This window comes from Mastigoproctus giganteus, chromosome 2, assembly GCF_048544385.1.
Source record: "Mastigoproctus giganteus isolate SK-2022 chromosome 2, ASM4854438v1, whole genome shotgun sequence".
Classification (NCBI taxonomy): Eukaryota; Metazoa; Arthropoda; class Arachnida; order Uropygi; family Thelyphonidae; genus Mastigoproctus; species Mastigoproctus giganteus.
In genome coordinates, this window is record NC_143576.1 from 237,566,311 (window position 1) to 237,584,220 (window position 17,910).

Consider the following 17,910-nt stretch of genomic DNA (forward strand, 5'->3'; position numbering starts at 1 on the left):
CATACGTTTTGAGAACAAGTGGAGAAATATCATCGGGACCTGGAGCTTCTTAGCATCGAGATTCGTCAAAATCCTTCTGACATCCTTTTGACGGAAGACCACAGGAGGCATTGAATGGAATGCGTTGGGAATGGTGAGAAGTTTTTTACCAAGATCATTAATACATGAGTTGGAAGAAAAATGGGTTGCTAGCATCTCAGCTTTATCCATGGCTGAAGTGACAACAGAACCATCAGGTTTGGATAAAGGGGGGAGCAGAGATGGGCAAAAGTTGTGGCCAATAGCTTTGGCAAGAGACCAGAATGCTCGGCTACCATTAGGGCAAGAAGCAAGTTTCTACTCTTAGTCTGTTCCAACTCTAGTTTGGAATGATTAATAACTGCTTTACAATTGTTGCGAGCTTTGGTGTAGGCAGAAAATGAAACTGAAGAATTAGAAACAAGCCAATTACGATATGCAACATTCTTCTCTTGAACAGCCTTAGCACATTTATTGGAAAACCAAGGTATAGATAAAGGACTTGATTTTAAAGTGGAGTGTGGGATGAAGGATTCCATTCCTGCAAGAATAATTCCACTGACACGATCTGAGCAAACGTTGACATCAGAAGTTTTGAAACAGTAATCCGACCAAGGAAAAGAAGAAAAGAAATCTCGCAGGCCATCCCATTTTGCATTCTTGTAATGCCAAACAACACGAGGTTGGGAATAGCCATGAGATAAAGGCTCCATTGGAGAACAGTCAATCACCAAGTTGTGATCTGATGTGCTTAAAGGACCTCTCACTTCGACCGTGTACTTAGAAGGATTGTTTGTGAGAAAAAGATCAAGCGTGTTGGCTGTATGGTTAGGATTGTCCGGTATTCTTGTAGGTAAATGAACAATCTGTGCTAGGTCATTAGTAATTGCAAAAGCCTCAGCATCTCGATCTGCTGGGTCGGTGTGACTAGAAAACGGAAGCCAGCTGGAGTTGTGAACATTAAAATCACCAAGGAAAATTACCTCACTGTTAGGAAAGTTGGACTGGAGAAAGTCAAGTTGCAAAGAGATGAAGTCAAAGAGCTCCAGGTGATTAGTGGAGTTGGGAGAACGGTAGAGACAACAGATGAATTTAACACAATGAGGTAGAGAGATTTTAAGCCAGAGAAGATCAAAGAGAGGAGATTCCAAATTGCCAAGTCTCTGACAGGGAATATCAGAACGGACATATGCACAAGTACCACCCTTGAGACTAAATGAATCAAACAATCATACAGCGAATACTTTGGGCATCTGAGATGAGCAGTAGTTGAATCAACCAATAACTGAGATTCTGTCAGAAAAAGTACATGGGGTTTGGCAGACTACAAGTGGAAATGGGCATCGTTGAAATTAGAATTGAGACCACGTGTATTTGTGAAATGAATTAGGAAATGCTTGGGAGGTTTAGATCTTTTCGCAGATAAGCTTGCTCTATTAGTTTGACAATTCATGGTGTATTCAATAGTAAGAAAAAGTGGGTGGGACATGCTGTATGAAGTAATGAAATTTTTGGATATGGCGTACACGTGGTAATAATATGCCCATATCCATAACCATAACGTGGCCTCAGAATAGTAGAGAAATAAAATCGCCACACTGGAAAGATCCATTTCTTATATTAAACAGCTACAAAGTATTATTATTGGCTCTGTTGTCCAATTACCGAAGTCACATCTTCAATTTAGAAAGGAGCAGTAAAAGAAAAGCTATCATCTTAAGAGGTTTGTGGATTGGAAAGCAGAATTTCACGCACCAGAAGAGTAAAGAACATAGTTTGAAAGCTGAAACTTAGAGTGCGTTGTGACAGAACATACTCTGAAATTTAAAGCATTTATTTTCAAATCCCAAATTAAAATTTAAAAGAAATATCTCTGAAATCAAGTAATGATAAATTTAAAGATCGTTTTCTTTTGGGGCATGAAATATAAATTGCTATAAATATTTAATTGTTCTACATGCACCGACATTTTGCAGTTTTTAAAAGAGATCTTGAATAAAGCATATCATAAATTTAATTTTAATTTTAAAAAATCAAACGATGTTAAAAATAGCTTAGAAGACAAAACACGCTGGTGTATTTAAATTTTTAAAAAGAATGGATAAATAACTGAGCCAAATATTATTCATTTATGACACAATGTGGAATGTCAGATTCTAAGTTTGGTCATATAACAAGCCACATATTACAAAACATAACGGTGAGCTGAAAGCGTAATCAACCAATCCCATCCTCATTTTTAAAGCGCCTTTTCTTTTCGTTTGTTACGCGTTAATTAGGATGTCTTCTTTTTTCTGTTCAATTAAAGTGAAAGTCAATATTTCTATTGGAGAACGGAGAATTTTTTAAGACCCATCTTCCAGGAATGGTGTGGAAAGAAAATCGGTAAAATTTCATGTGACAGTGAATCGTAATACCAAAGTCGTTCTCGTGTTGAACTACTCTTAGCTTCTCACCCATAGCCACCCACCTTCTCACCCACGTTACTCCAACATTTCTGTTTCCCAAATGCACACGCTTAACATTTAGATGCATTAAAGTTTAGTTGCATTTTGCGGACCATAAGTACAACCGATTCAGGTCTCTTTGAAGGAACATGGACTGATTGGAATTGTCAACAAATCACCATCAAACTTTGATAGGCTTACCTTGGATGTCCTCCTCAATATCATTTATGAAAATTATAAACAGGAATGGATTTAACACCGATCTCTAAGGGACTCCACTTGTTAAACTGGTCCACCCTGAAGACTCACATTTATGACAATGTTGTGTCCACTCTTCCTTCTCTCCAAATCCGCTGGATGTATCCCATACCATATTTATATTCAGCAGCATACAGCAGCCTCTCTCTTTCTACTTAATGGAACCAATGAAATATCTCATAACATAATGGTTACCTTTTCAGATTTAAGCTCTTGTCTTCACCTTTGGCCACATTGGTTTCAAAGGTAAAAGGATGGTCACGCTTTGCTTTTATTAGAAATAGATGAACAGCTCCTAAGAAAAATAGAATACTTTACTTCCTTAATTTTCAATCTCCTACTGCTTTTTGGTTGACCAAATAGCTTACAAGATTCGGCTTTCAATTTATATTTGCAACCCCCGTTACTTGAAATCCTAGTAGAAAAGCGAATTCTCCAAATTATTGAGAAATTCAATTTCCATTTAATTAAGTTTAAATTTTAATGTTAAGCCTACGATTACTGCTTGGATAGAAATGGCAACATTGATTCTAAAACATTACAATATGAAGAGAAAAGCGAATCTTTAGAATGCCTGAGCTATGCATTCATCATCAAAGACGCGAAACCTGTTTTCTTTATTCGCAAGACAACTCCCAGTGGCCATAAACCAATAACTTGAAACCGCACTACAAAATGAATAACACAAAGTTTCGTTTGAATCTCCACCTAAATCGAAAAGTGGTCTATTCGTGTCGAAATCGCGTTTGAATATTAATCAGATGTTATTCTCAAAGGTCAATAAGGAACACGATACAATTTGGTATGAATAACTTGTGCATATTGAAGGCCCTGAATTTCTAAGAATTCTTTTACGAAGCCAACAAACAAGAAGGGTATTAGAACCTGTAACATTTAGTATTGTGCATGGGTTTAAGGTTCAGAAGACAGGAGACATTTGTTGACATTAGACTAGAAGTTCTGTAGACTGTAATCTTTGGGTTAATTTCGGAAAGAATATTACGGAACACAGCAACATTCTGTCATTTGACTATTTTATATCCAAACAACACCAGACTGAATTTTAATATCACATCAATCAGTAAAGGCGTATCTTCAGAATCAGTGGTGATGTCACAGGTAAGATGGAAGTTGGTCTGAAAAAAAAGCTCAAACATGCAGTTTAGTTGTGGATTCTTGATGGGTGCTCTAATTCATATTGGACGGGATCCAGACGGGTGTGTTCACAGCCCATTCCTGCGTTGTGTGAATTATAGGACCTAGAAATCGGCAATCTTCGATTGAAGGGCCCAAGATTTGAACCCAGAGCTCACCAGAACATGAACCCAGACTTGAACTAAGCCAATAAATATTACCAATTTCATGCAGGTTCTTGGGTTCATTCTGATGAATTAGATAGCGGATGGTTATAATGTTCGGTAACGCTTGAAAACCGAGAGCTGCAAATCTATTGGTCAATTTCCTAAGAAGATTTAAGGTACAGGGACGGTTCCACGTGACATTTTGTTTATGGTTGGTAAAATTTTCCTGATGACACTAAGAGACTTGTCAGTATTAACCAAAATTACCCCAAACTGAAACTGAAATCTGTTCTGCGTGTTGCTCATGGTTGCTTAGCAACAAGTTCAGGAGAGGAATTTTGTAGCACTCAGGCAAATGCAGAATTTCAAAGGAGATTAATAACGCTTCTCATCGTATCGAAATGCTTAATTCTAGCGGCGCTATCAGGAGAACCTTTTAATCTTAAGGTGTCAAGTATTCGCTAAAGCTTGATGTGCTTATGGGACAGATCTAAGAGGTCAGCCATAAGTCTGACCAACTATTGAATACAGGCATTTACAGACACGATATTGAAGCCTAATTGCCATAATTTCCTTGGTACACCTTCCAACAACGACTAAAAAAAGAACGTTACAAACAAAACAGATCTCAAATAAACGGCAACATTAGGGAGCAGGGAGCTGTGGTGTTTATGTACGAGTTGTGGCAATAAATTCCCGGACTGGTGCAATAAAAGTACCACAAAGTGAAGGAGATCAAAAAATTATTTTATATTTATTCAAAGTAATCACTACTTGATTGAATACACTTATTACACCGTTTTAAAAGCTTCTGAAAAGAGACGGCGAAGGCGTCCAAAGCGATTATGTTGAGTTCGGAGTTTAGTTTTTGTTCATGTCCTTAACATCCTCAAATCTCTTTCCTTTGAGAGCAGTTTTGCACCATGGGAAAGAGGAAGAAATCCGCCTGTACTAGATCGAGGAATAGGGTGGATAATTGATCTGTATAGTGTCATGTTTCTTCAGAACAAGCAAGAATGGGCGAGGGGGGGGGAACTCTTCTGCAATAACAACCAATTGCCTTTCTCTCGAAACTGCGGCCTCACCCGGGAAATGAGCTTCAATTGTCCTCGAAGCACATGTATGTAGAACGCAGCATTGAGACTCTCTCACCTTCAGGTACAAATTCCTTGTGAATCACATCCTCTTGGATGTGATTGATTAATCTTGGACTTCTGTGAACGAAACTTTTCGGACCTTGGTCATGCATTTGAAATCCAATGACACTTCGTCTGTGGTCGTTCTGGAACACCGAAAACTATTCTCCAGTAAAAATACAGTCAAAGAAAATAGGGTTTTCTTGACAAGTCTGCACGAAGCGTTCGCATGATTGCACTCTTCGTTGCTTCTATTCATCTGTGCAGCACATATTTTTCACAGACCTAAATCTTCACGCAGAATTTGATAATCGTCTCTTTATTAATTTCAATTCATTAGCCGTTATTCTGAGAGTCAAACAACGATCTCTTGCTAAAATTTCCCACACTTTCGCAACTCTCTCCTCATTTTGAGAGGTTGATGAACGCCAACTTCTTGGACCATCGCGAAGATTTCCATGTCCGTCTTTGATTCGTTTGTGGTACACCCGGAAATTGAAAATGACATGTTCTACTATTGTATGTATAAGGTATTTAGGGAAGATAGAAGAGGTGCAGGGGTCATGTTTCTTATCAAAAGCAGCCTGAGCGCGAAAAGAGCTTTTGTTGAGTCTGAAGTTACTTCAGACTCTACGAAGGTGATCTGTAATCGTGCCATTAATAAGGTTATGCAGGCCCAGGCTGCATATGGCAAAGCATTGGATAACAGAGCAAAGAATGGGAATGAGGAATGTTTCATGTATGCGAATACAACGAAGAAGAAAGCTAATCAGATTGAACCTTATGCACTAGGTGTGGAAAAGTTTTACATAACCCAGCTGATGTTGTGAATGAAATGAATAGGTACTTGGCATCAGTCTTTACTGAGGAAAGACCCTTCACGCTGAAAAGAGGCTGTGCGAGTGAGGTGAGTCATATGAAATTAGTGATTTCAAATTACAGATGAGCATAAAGGCAAATAATACTCCGGCAATCGATGGAATATACTCGGTAGTTTTGAGAGATACCGCCAGGGAATGTATTGAACCATCGAGGTTAATTATGAAGGCACCTTTTGACTCGAGGGAAATTCCTTTAGATTGGAGAAGTGCCAACGTATCGCCAATACACAAAGGTGGTTCTAAGAGTGAAGTTGATAACGAGACTGGTTAGTCTGACGTCAGTGGTAGGAAAAATCTTAGAGGCAGTGATTAAGAGTGCAATCCAGGGACTTGTAGATAGATAGATATGGCATTCTGAAGGACATACAACATGATTTTCTTAAGGGAAAATCATGTTTAAATAACTTAGTAGGCAATATTGACAGAGTTACTCATTAGCTGAATGTAGGGAACAATTTTGACATAGTTTATTTGGATTTTAGCAAAACATTTGACTCAGTCCCTCAGGAGAGGTTGAGCGGGGTTCCCCAAGGATCGGTTGTTGGACCACTGTTATTTCTCATTTTTAAAATGACATCGACAAAGGGATAAAAGGCGTAAAGTCAAAATTTTCAGACGATGTAAAGGTTGGCAGAGTCATTAATGATCAGTGCCACGCAGCGCTCCTTCAGGATGATTTCAATAGACTTCAAAGATGGGCAGAGAAGTGTAGCTATGTTTTAATACAACAAAATACGGGATGTTATGTCCTCGCAAGTAGCACAGTTGGTAGACTCGCTGTTTTCCCACAAGGAGTGGAAAAGACCTGAGTTCGAATCCCGTCGATGATTTCAGGAATTTTTATCGGCTTTTTTCACAACGTGGCTGAGTTAGTCGTCTGAGACAAGGTTAACATGGTTGTTTCTCCCTGAAACTCTGATTTTTCGCCTAGCAAACAAAAAATCGACCACAGAACAGATACAATTTACAGACAGTATACAAGGAGCAATATGCCCTTATTCGTTGATGATCATTACAACAACAACTTTCCTTCACTCTTTTGTTTTAATATTAGGGCCAACCAAGAACTATCTTTTATGCCCTGCTGTATTATCCATAAATTTCGTGTTCCTTGGTTGATTTGACTGTTTTGCTGGAAGAAAAATACATGCTTTCTACGCCTGCGAAGAATTCAGCCAAGGAGTGAAAAAAAGTCTATAAAAGTTCCTCGTCATTAATTGGAATCGAATCCGGGCCTTTTCCAGTCAGTTTGATAAGGATACTGCTCACCCACTATGCTACCTGCACAGACTTCAACATCCCTCATGAGACCGATCTGATTCGTTTTCTTCTTGTATTCACATACATGAAAAACTCGTTGTCTCCATTTCAGTGCTTTTTCATACTCATAGTTGGCTATTCTAATCTTTCTCTGTTGTCCTGTAACATATTAACTTGCAGTTGTAGTCTTCAGTACTTTTCATCCTTGTCTATATTTTCCCAAGTCATCTTCTTCTTCTGCTCTGTTAGACTGACCAGCTCCATATTCATCCATCTCAGCAGCCTCCTCATTATCTATTTCATTAACGGTACGTATACATCCATGACTATTGATTTAATGATAATTCGAACGTATTCATTCTCTCTTTCCATCTCTGCTTTCTCCCTAGTCGATAGAAGCTATGTAGCATCTTAAACTGGACTGTGGCATAGTGGAAAAAAGATCATGTGTTTTGAGAATCCGCCATTTATACTCTTTTGCACCAATATTAGAATGAAAGTGTGGTTTTAACTTCATGAAGCATGCCTCCAGACTGCCTCGTGTTGACCACTCAAGCAGCTGGACGTAATATCGTGGCATGGGGTATATTCTGTTGGTACGAGTTTGATTGGCTCATACCATTAAAAAGGTCTTGTTACGTCCAATAAATATCCTTCTATCGTACCGGACCAATTCACCCTACAACGCTTCATTTTTAACTTGGATTCCGGTGGATTCTTTGAAGACAACAACACAACTGTCCACCTTGAAAAAACTGTATCTAAATAGTTGGAGAAACATTCCCAAGATTTCCAACATCCACGCTGTCCGCCTAGTTCTCCAGATGTGAATTTAACTGAGAATGTGGGGGATGTGTTGGAAAGGGCAATTCGGATTCGTAGTTCTCTACTGACCACAATACAGCAGCTGATAATATCCCGCTAGGGGAATGGTCAAATCTGAAGCTGGACTTCCTCAGACACATGGCAGAACCCATGCCACCACTTGTACGGGCTGTAATTCTGCAAAAGGTGGATCTACTATATATTGAATAAAGGCTTCTAATTTTTTGGACAACAAATATAATTCTGAACTAACTTTTTTAGATGAGTATATACAAATGTACAAGGTACAAAACTAATCAATAAATTAAATACATAATCTACTCAGTTGAGTTCTATTCAAAATGATTAAAATAAAACTGATTAAAGGTAATTATAAAAAATGTTAATTTTTAAGGCAAAACCTGGAACTAATCTTCAACATAAAGTCATACGTCTACTATCAAATTTGTTTTATTAATAACGAAAAAAAACGCATTTTTTTCATAATAAAAAAAAAGAAACACCTGACAAGACGAAAAAAAACTTATTATAATTTTTTGCTTCAAGAAGCTTTATAATTAAATATGGAAATCTTGTATGACTGATATTAATTTGTTTACTCTTCATCAGTGACAAGAAGTAGCATATCTTAAGTTTTTAAGCAGAATTACTGAACAAATTGTTTTGGCGTACTACACCAAAACAACTACAGCTACCAAGCAAAAATGATAATGGTTGCACAAATCCATTTCATACGATGCTACACAAGTCCAGACCAGAAATTTCAGTAAATTCCTTCTGTGACCAACAAGGAACCTCGTATACTTATCCAGAATATCTGCTTCTGATCTGTTTGTCTTGTGAAACAGCAGCTCTGACGACCGAATATTTATCCTCCAGAAGGAACATCTCAATCTAATTCACACAGGGTCAACAAGCACCAGCTGTGCCGTTGACTGCTTATGACACTAAAATTATAATCTATTCCAACCTACTTCGGAAGGTCAAAGAGCGGAGTATCTCTGATGCACGCTATCTACAGCCCTCGTGGGCGATTCTACCAAATGCGATTCTACCATCCCACAGTTGGTAGAATCGCCGTCCTCCCCACAGCAGTTGGAAAAGTCCTGAGTTCGAGTCCCGTCAATGATGGGAGGACTTTTTATGACGCTTTTGCACAACGTGGCTGAGTTAGTTGGTTTCAGGCAAGGGCAGAATGGTTTTTCTCTCTGAAACTCGGGTTTTTCATCCAGAAAACAACTCTACTTCAGAACACATGCAATTTACAGACAATACAGCAATATGGCTTAGTCGCTGATGCTCCTTTAACCCTATTACAACAACAGTATGCTATCTTGGAGGATTCACATGCAAATATTAAAATTTCCGATGATTGATTACTTAAAAATAAAACAATAAACCAATTATCTACTGTATATATCTATTTATAGATAAATTATTATAAAATTAAAATATGAAGTCACGTACGTTAGTATTACAGAAAAGTTCCCAAATACCGGGGCTAGTATTGCTAAAACTAATGCGGAACTGTAAGAATTGCGAAATATTCTTGCACTTATAAGTCAATCTACAAAAAGGTACAAGGTCATAGGAAGGTTAACCCTAATGATGTCATTTACCAATTCGCCAAAGTTCTTAAAAACATTCTCTTTCTGTTTATGGAATTTCGTTTAAGGACAATTAAACGGAAAAAGGACAATTTTTACTGAAAATAACTCGGATCAACAGATGTCTGGATGTTGGAATCTTCTAATTGGAACACGATTTGTTTTCTAATCCCAGATGAATGTCTACTGAGACGGATACATAAAACTTTTCAATATGAGCGCGGTCCACAAAATCTGAATAAATCGGATCGAATGAGAAATATAAAAAGAAAAGTTTTTATCATCTTACCTGCTGTGGTCCTGAAGCAGCGGATGACACCGATCGCACTAACAACAATCCCCATCTTCTTAGAGGAGCATCAAAAAGCCCGATGATGATCAGAGAAGTAAAAAAAAGATCCCGATCAGCGTAATAGCTTCACATTACGATACAGACTTTTTCCCTGGCGGAATTCACCATGAAAAGTAAGGGGGGTCTAATAACGACCTACAGGGGGGATGAAAAGATAGCAGGACGGACAGTATCACTGCCAGCATCCAAATCGTTGTGACTGACATCGCCCTACATTGCTGGTTGAAATAGGCGGCCGATGGCGCTGCTTTCTCTTTGTCTATTCAGCGGCGAATCAGGCACGGCTCAGCGTGCGCGCTCTGGGGTGTTTAAGGACTCTTTCATCTTTTCCTTTATCTTCTCCCCCATCCCATCCTGCCCCTTTAAGTGTGCGGTTGTCATTCGGCATCGAGAAAAGTCAAGTTACTTCTGTTCGATTTTCGGGAGGCTTCAGGGCCACGCGGCGCGAGCTATTGACGTCGGGGTGTTTACATCATCGCAGGATGACACCTCATCGTCCTCTTGATGTACTGTCTCGCTGCACGCGCGTGATCCGAATAGACGCCAAGCTCACTAGACTATGCAATGTAAAACAGCGAATGCAGGTTCGTGGGAATCTTGTTGCTTGGCTATGACTCCTAGTAATGGACTGTCGCAGGCGGGTAAGGGCAGGGGGAAAGGAGTGCTATATATAGGGGGTGGGGAAGAGCTGAAGAGATGATTTTATTCTTCGTCATAAGAGAAACACTACGAAAAGTGACTTAGATCTAGATATAATGATGCTATGGACGAATGGGCTTTGCCATGATCTTCCTTCTTTAGTTTCTTTTTCCATCCATCATCTTTCTGGCTGTGTCTTTTCAAATTCCGACTTCTCTTCCTTTATCTATCTAGGCGCATTTTGGCCTAGGTTGCCCTTGTGCTGATAAACTTCTACACCAACCAACCTTTATCTATCCATCTATCTCTGACTTCGATTTTGGTTTCGTTTTTTTGATTTCTAAACTCGATATTTCATTTCGATTTCAAGAGGTGAAATATTATTTCACCTCTTGAAATTTAAGTTGCAGTTTCAGTGATTATTAAATTCTTTAGAAAGTTTAAAACCTATTTTAGCCAACATAAGGGTTTTATAATAATTATTGATGGTGTACAATTAATTCGATCCATTTCAGACAATTTTTCTTGTTGTTGAAATTCATGGAACTAGAAATAAACCAGAAACACAATTGTAGGTAAAGCTTTAACTCTCTCTGTAGCTATTAACCAAATCAAGGTCTCATTACCTTACCCAACGATTTTGCATAATCATTTAGACAGACCCAACCAACGCCATGTTGCAAATTACCTTTCATACAACTATCCATTGACTGGAAGACATTAGCTTTAATTATATTTCAAGTTACTTTGGCTGCGCATTCCACACGAGCAAAGGTGCTGTCGAAACAGAACTGTAGAAGATTATTAAAATTTTCACGGTTTGTTGGTACTGAAGCCATTCGTTCAGGTTATAACAAACCATTTCTTCGAGAATATTGTTACTTTTATTTACTTGAGAGAAAGATCATTACTGGAAAGTCTACTCGTGAAAATACACTCAATTTAAATAAGTCTGTTCGAGGAGATTGATTCTGTGCTTGCATATTAGGCTTCTACTTGTATATTCTGCTGATTTTGAAGGAGAAACTGAAGAAAAATGTTTTTCGTAGTTGTTTATCAGTGAAATGTTTTCCAAGAAGTATTCATATGGAAGAAATGGCATCATGGTCTAATTTTCGCGAATGATGAAAATATTTCAAAAGATTTTTTTCTTTGAGTTGAGTTCATGGAATATTGAATATGTTCTTTTGAAGTTTATTACTTACAAGAAGTAACAATAAGGTATGTCCATGATTTTGGTCCCCGAAAGAAGCAAACAGCTGTTTATAATACGAAACATCCATCTTTGACAATCTTCCTGATGCTGATAAAAAATGAATTATGTTGAACTCCTCTCCTCCATTTCCTTTTTGGTGGGTTTTTCACTCACAAACAGATAAATTGATCTTACAAAAAAAATAACTTAAAATACGTCGACTTAAGCCTTCATGGTCCCAGCTGACTCCAATCGCGCTTTGGTGACTTATAATCAACATCCTTCTATATCATGTTGAAGGGTTGGGTTCAAATCCAGTCAAAACTGCAAGACTTCTTTGTTTTTTTTTAATATGGAAAATTAATATTTGTGTCTGTAAATTGCGTGTGTTCTATGGTCGATTTGCCTGTTTTGTTGGACGAAAAAACCCCAGTTTTGGGGAAGAAAAACCTTGCTATCTACGGCTGTGACCAACTAACTCATCCACGGAGTGAAAAAAGCTCATTAAAGTTCCTCGCGTCATCGACGAGATTCGAACCTGGGCCTTTTCCACGCGCTGTGGGTGAGGACGGTGACGATACCACTGTGCTACCGCGCAAAAACTACAACAAGTACTACAGGATCCAGTCACATTATTATGACCACCTGCCTAGTATCCAGAAAATGCGCCTTTCGCAGCATGCATCGCAGCCAGCCTCCATGGAAGGGACTCAATCATTTCTAGGAATGTTGTTACGGGTATCTGTAACCATGCAGATTGCAGTGCACCCCGGAATTCCTGTAGGTTCCTTGGTGGAGGATCCACCCGTCTGCTGTGTCGATCGAGGTGGTTCCATAGATTTTCAATTGGGTTAAGACCCGAGGAATTATTCAAACTACTCCAATGGCCAACGGAGTAGTTTGAAGTCCTCGTCGTGCTCCTCAAACCACTCATGGACAATTCTGGCGACGTGGCATGGCGCACTGTCTTGCTGATAGATACCATTGCCCCCAGGGAACACATTCAACATGCACAGGTGTACCTGATCGGCGACGATCGATCGGTAACTATTTGCACGATTGCCAGTATGGCCACCGTCCAGTGTGGACGCACGTTTTTCCACGCTCCTGGATTTTGTCAATGAATATTTGGTTACAGTGCCTACTAGTTAATGAAAAGTGTACTAATTATAAGAACTACTATAGTGGATCTCAGGGTGAGAAACTTTTGCTTATTTATTGGGAACTTTACAGGTTATTGACGTGTTTTCTATCTATATCCTTTGTTGCCAGAGCGTACTGGTCACTATGCGGCTGACAGCAGGGCTATAGAGAGGCAATTATGCTGTGGTTTCCACGCAAATACCCTGCACTTCACTTGGGAGGCTTGTGTGACAACAGAATGTGTAGCATTCCCCTCCGGCGCAGGGATTAGTGAGTAAAGACATCTACTCCTTCAGTTGTGACCTTGACTGTTACATTTCACTATTTGTTAACGGCTAATTTTGTCCCACAATTTCAGCAGAAATCAAAATTGTGCCAGCACCGCAAAGAAATGGAAAATTAGAACCACTCTTCCAGTTGCATTTTTCACTCTGGTGTCCCCACCCCCACATGATCTAGCCTGAAACTTTGCCGTTACGTGGTGCCAAATAACTGCACAAACTTGTGACGACCATCATTTTGTGTCTTTTCTCATACTCTGTGTGATTATACATAAATAAACTCGTTAATCCGGAAACCCCGATTTTCCGACTTTTCACAATGATGCCAGAATGGACCCAGGAAAGTGAGGTTGGACAAGCTGATCCTGAAGGGACAGTACTGGATAAGTCGCTGATCCTAAAAACTGAACTGGAGGATCTCCTAAAGAACCAAAGCAGTAGAGTGTCGGCGGTCCTTAGAGGACAAATTTGTTTTCCAAATTAGAAATAATCTTAATGAAGACCCACATGGACTGCAAAAGGGCTACCGCGAAGCTCGAAGCATTCTTGGAAGTTAGAGCTAACCAAATGCAATAACGTGCTCCAACCTATGCCCAAGCGCTGAGGAACACGCAAAGCAAAGAAATGTCGAGGACTACAACTGTGGTGCCCTCAAGGGGAATCCACCCAATAAGGCAACCACTGCTAAAAACCCCAAACCTCGTAGTCCTGAGACCAACTGAGGAAAATGCAACTTGTACAAGTGAAGAATTAAAAACAAAAATTATGACTAGCTTAAAGGATGACCTGAAAACGACCAAAATAAAATCGGTACGCAAGACGAGGAACATAGGAATTATCATCGAAACAGACCGAAGAGGACATAAAAAATATTATCTCCAACCCCAAGATTTCTACATTAGGGTTAACTGCAGAGCCACCGAAAAGAAAGAGCCCGTCAATAAAAAAAAATTTTCGATGTTATCAAGGACATTACGCCACAACAACTCACGCAGGAAATTATTTCCAGAAACCTTCAAGGAATTGAAGAAGAACGGGAGCCCCACAGGCTTGTCCAACCAAAGTATGCAACTAAATCAAAAAATGGAACAAGCAATAATTGGATAGTGGAGTTGGTAAAGCTTTAACTCTCTCTGTAGCTATTAACCAAATCAAGGTCTCATTACCTTACCCAACGATTTTGCATAATCATTTAGACAGACCCAACCAACGCCATGTTGCAAATTACCTTTCATACAACTATCCATTGACTGGAAGACATTAGCTTTAATTATATTTCAAGTTACTTTGGCTGCGCATTCCACACGAGCAAAGGTGCTGTCGAAACAGAACTGTAGAAGATTATTAAAATTTTCACGGTTTGTTGGTACTGAAGCCATTCGTTCAGGTTATAACAAACCATTTCTTCGAGAATATTGTTACTTTTATTTACTTGAGAGAAAGATCATTACTGGAAAGTCTACTCGTGAAAATACACTCAATTTAAATAAGTCTGTTCGAGGAGATTGATTCTGTGCTTGCATATTAGGCTTCTACTTGTATATTCTGCTGATTTTGAAGGAGAAACTGAAGAAAAATGTTTTTCGTAGTTGTTTATCAGTGAAATGTTTTCCAAGAAGTATTCATATGGAAGAAATGGCATCATGGTCTAATTTTCGCGAATGATGAAAATATTTCAAAAGATTTTTTTCTTTGAGTTGAGTTCATGGAATATTGAATATGTTCTTTTGAAGTTTATTACTTACAAGAAGTAACAATAAGGTATGTCCATGATTTTGGTCCCCGAAAGAAGCAAACAGCTGTTTATAATACGAAACATCCATCTTTGACAATCTTCCTGATGCTGATAAAAAATGAATTATGTTGAACTCCTCTCCTCCATTTCCTTTTTGGTGGGTTTTTCACTCACAAACAGATAAATTGATCTTACAAAAAAAATAACTTAAAATACGTCGACTTAAGCCTTCATGGTCCCAGCTGACTCCAATCGCGCTTTGGTGACTTATAATCAACATCCTTCTATATCATGTTGAAGGGTTGGGTTCAAATCCAGTCAAAACTGCAAGACTTCTTTGTTTTTTTTTAATATGGAAAATTAATATTTGTGTCTGTAAATTGCGTGTGTTCTATGGTCGATTTGCCTGTTTTGTTGGACGAAAAAACCCCAGTTTTGGGGAAGAAAAACCTTGCTATCTACGGCTGTGACCAACTAACTCATCCACGGAGTGAAAAAAGCTCATTAAAGTTCCTCGCGTCATCGACGAGATTCGAACCTGGGCCTTTTCCACGCGCTGTGGGTGAGGACGGTGACGATACCACTGTGCTACCGCGCAAAAACTACAACAAGTACTACAGGATCCAGTCACATTATTATGACCACCTGCCTAGTATCCAGAAAATGCGCCTTTCGCAGCATGCATCGCAGCCAGCCTCCATGGAAGGGACTCAATCATTTCTAGGAATGTTGTTACGGGTATCTGTAACCATGCAGATTGCAGTGCACCCCGGAATTCCTGTAGGTTCCTTGGTGGAGGATCCACCCGTCTGCTGTGTCGATCGAGGTGGTTCCATAGATTTTCAATTGGGTTAAGACCCGAGGAATTATTCAAACTACTCCAATGGCCAACGGAGTAGTTTGAAGTCCTCGTCGTGCTCCTCAAACCACTCATGGACAATTCTGGCGACGTGGCATGGCGCACTGTCTTGCTGATAGATACCATTGCCCCCAGGGAACACATTCAACATGCACAGGTGTACCTGATCGGCGACGATCGATCGGTAACTATTTGCACGATTGCCAGTATGGCCACCGTCCAGTGTGGACGCACGTTTTTCCACGCTCCTGGATTTTGTCAATGAATATTTGGTTACAGTGCCTACTAGTTAATGAAAAGTGTACTAATTAGAAGAACTACTATAGTGGATCTCAGGGTGAGAAACTTTTGCTTATTTATTGGGAACTTTACAGGTTATTGACGTGTTTTCTATCTATATCCTTTGTTGCCAGAGCGTACTGGTCACTATGCGGCTGACAGCAGGGCTATAGAGAGGCAATTATGCTGTGGTTTCCACGCAAATACCCTGCACTTCACTTGGGAGGCTTGTGTGACAACAGAATGTGTAGCATTCCCCTCCGGCGCAGGGATTAGTGAGTAAAGACATCTACTCCTTCAGTTGTGACCTTGACTGTTACATTTCACTATTTGTTAACGGCTAATTTTGTCCCACAATTTCAGCAGAAATCAAAATTGTGCCAGCACCGCAAAGAAATGGAAAATTAGAACCACTCTTCCAGTTGCATTTTTCACTCTGGTGTCCCCACCCCCACATGATCTAGCCTGAAACTTTGCCGTTACGTGGTGCCAAATAACTGCACAAACTTGTGACGACCATCATTTTGTGTCTTTTCTCATACTCTGTGTGATTATACATAAATAAACTCGTTAATCCGGAAACCCCGATTTTCCGACTTTTCACAATGATGCCAGAATGGACCCAGGAAAGTGAGGTTGGACAAGCTGATCCTGAAGGGACAGTACTGGATAAGTCGCTGATCCTAAAAACTGAACTGGAGGATCTCCTAAAGAACCAAAGCAGTAGAGTGTCGGCGGTCCTTAGAGGACAAATTTGTTTTCCAAATTAGAAATAATCTTAATGAAGACCCACATGGACTGCAAAAGGGCTACCGCGAAGCTCGAAGCATTCTTGGAAGTTAGAGCTAACCAAATGCAATAACGTGCTCCAACCTATGCCCAAGCGCTGAGGAACACGCAAAGCAAAGAAATGTCGAGGACTACAACTGTGGTGCCCTCAAGGGGAATCCACCCAATAAGGCAACCACTGCTAAAAACCCCAAACCTCGTAGTCCTGAGACCAACTGAGGAAAATGCAACTTGTACAAGTGAAGAATTAAAAACAAAAATTATGACTAGCTTAAAGGATGACCTGAAAACGACCAAAATAAAATCGGTACGCAAGACGAGGAACATAGGAATTATCATCGAAACAGACCGAAGAGGACATAAAAAATATTATCTCCAACCCCAAGATTTCTACATTAGGGTTAACTGCAGAGCCACCGAAAAGAAAGAGCCCGTCAATAAAAAAAAATTTTCGATGTTATCAAGGACATTACGCCACAACAACTCACGCAGGAAATTATTTCCAGAAACCTTCAAGGAATTGAAGAAGAACGGGAGCCCCACAGGCTTGTCCAACCAAAGTATGCAACTAAATCAAAAAATGGAACAAGCAATAATTGGATAGTGGAGTTGGCCCCCAAGGCCTGGCAAGTTTTAAAACATCAATCCAGGGTGTATATCGAATGGGGAAGCCACCGCTGCCATGAATTTGTGGCCTTGCCAAAGTGCTACGAATGCTGCAGGTTAGGCCACACTTCGCATACATGTGCTCAGACAACCGCCACATGCGGCCATTGTGCAGAGAGGGGGCATGAATACAATTCATGTCCTAATAAAGATAAACTAACAAAGAGACCCTAACTTCCCAACATACCTGAGAATAAAGAGTCAATACAAGAATAGAATCGACTATGGGGACACTCCCC

At 39.6% G+C, this 17,910-nt stretch overlaps 1 protein-coding gene across 2 annotated transcripts in view; it reads right to left on the reverse strand.

Annotated features, from left to right (window-relative positions):
* LOC150090280 (glycine receptor subunit alpha-2-like) overlaps positions 1 to 10,346 on the reverse strand; it is a 121,960-nt gene extending 111,614 nt beyond the window's left edge. For both annotated transcript variants that reach the window (XM_090369062.1, XM_090369061.1), the window contains exon 1: positions 10,023 to 10,346. The gene's annotated coding sequence lies outside the window, so the exon portion shown is untranslated. The remainder of the gene's footprint in view (positions 1 to 10,022) is intronic.
* Positions 10,347 to 17,910: the final 7,564 nt, after the last annotated feature.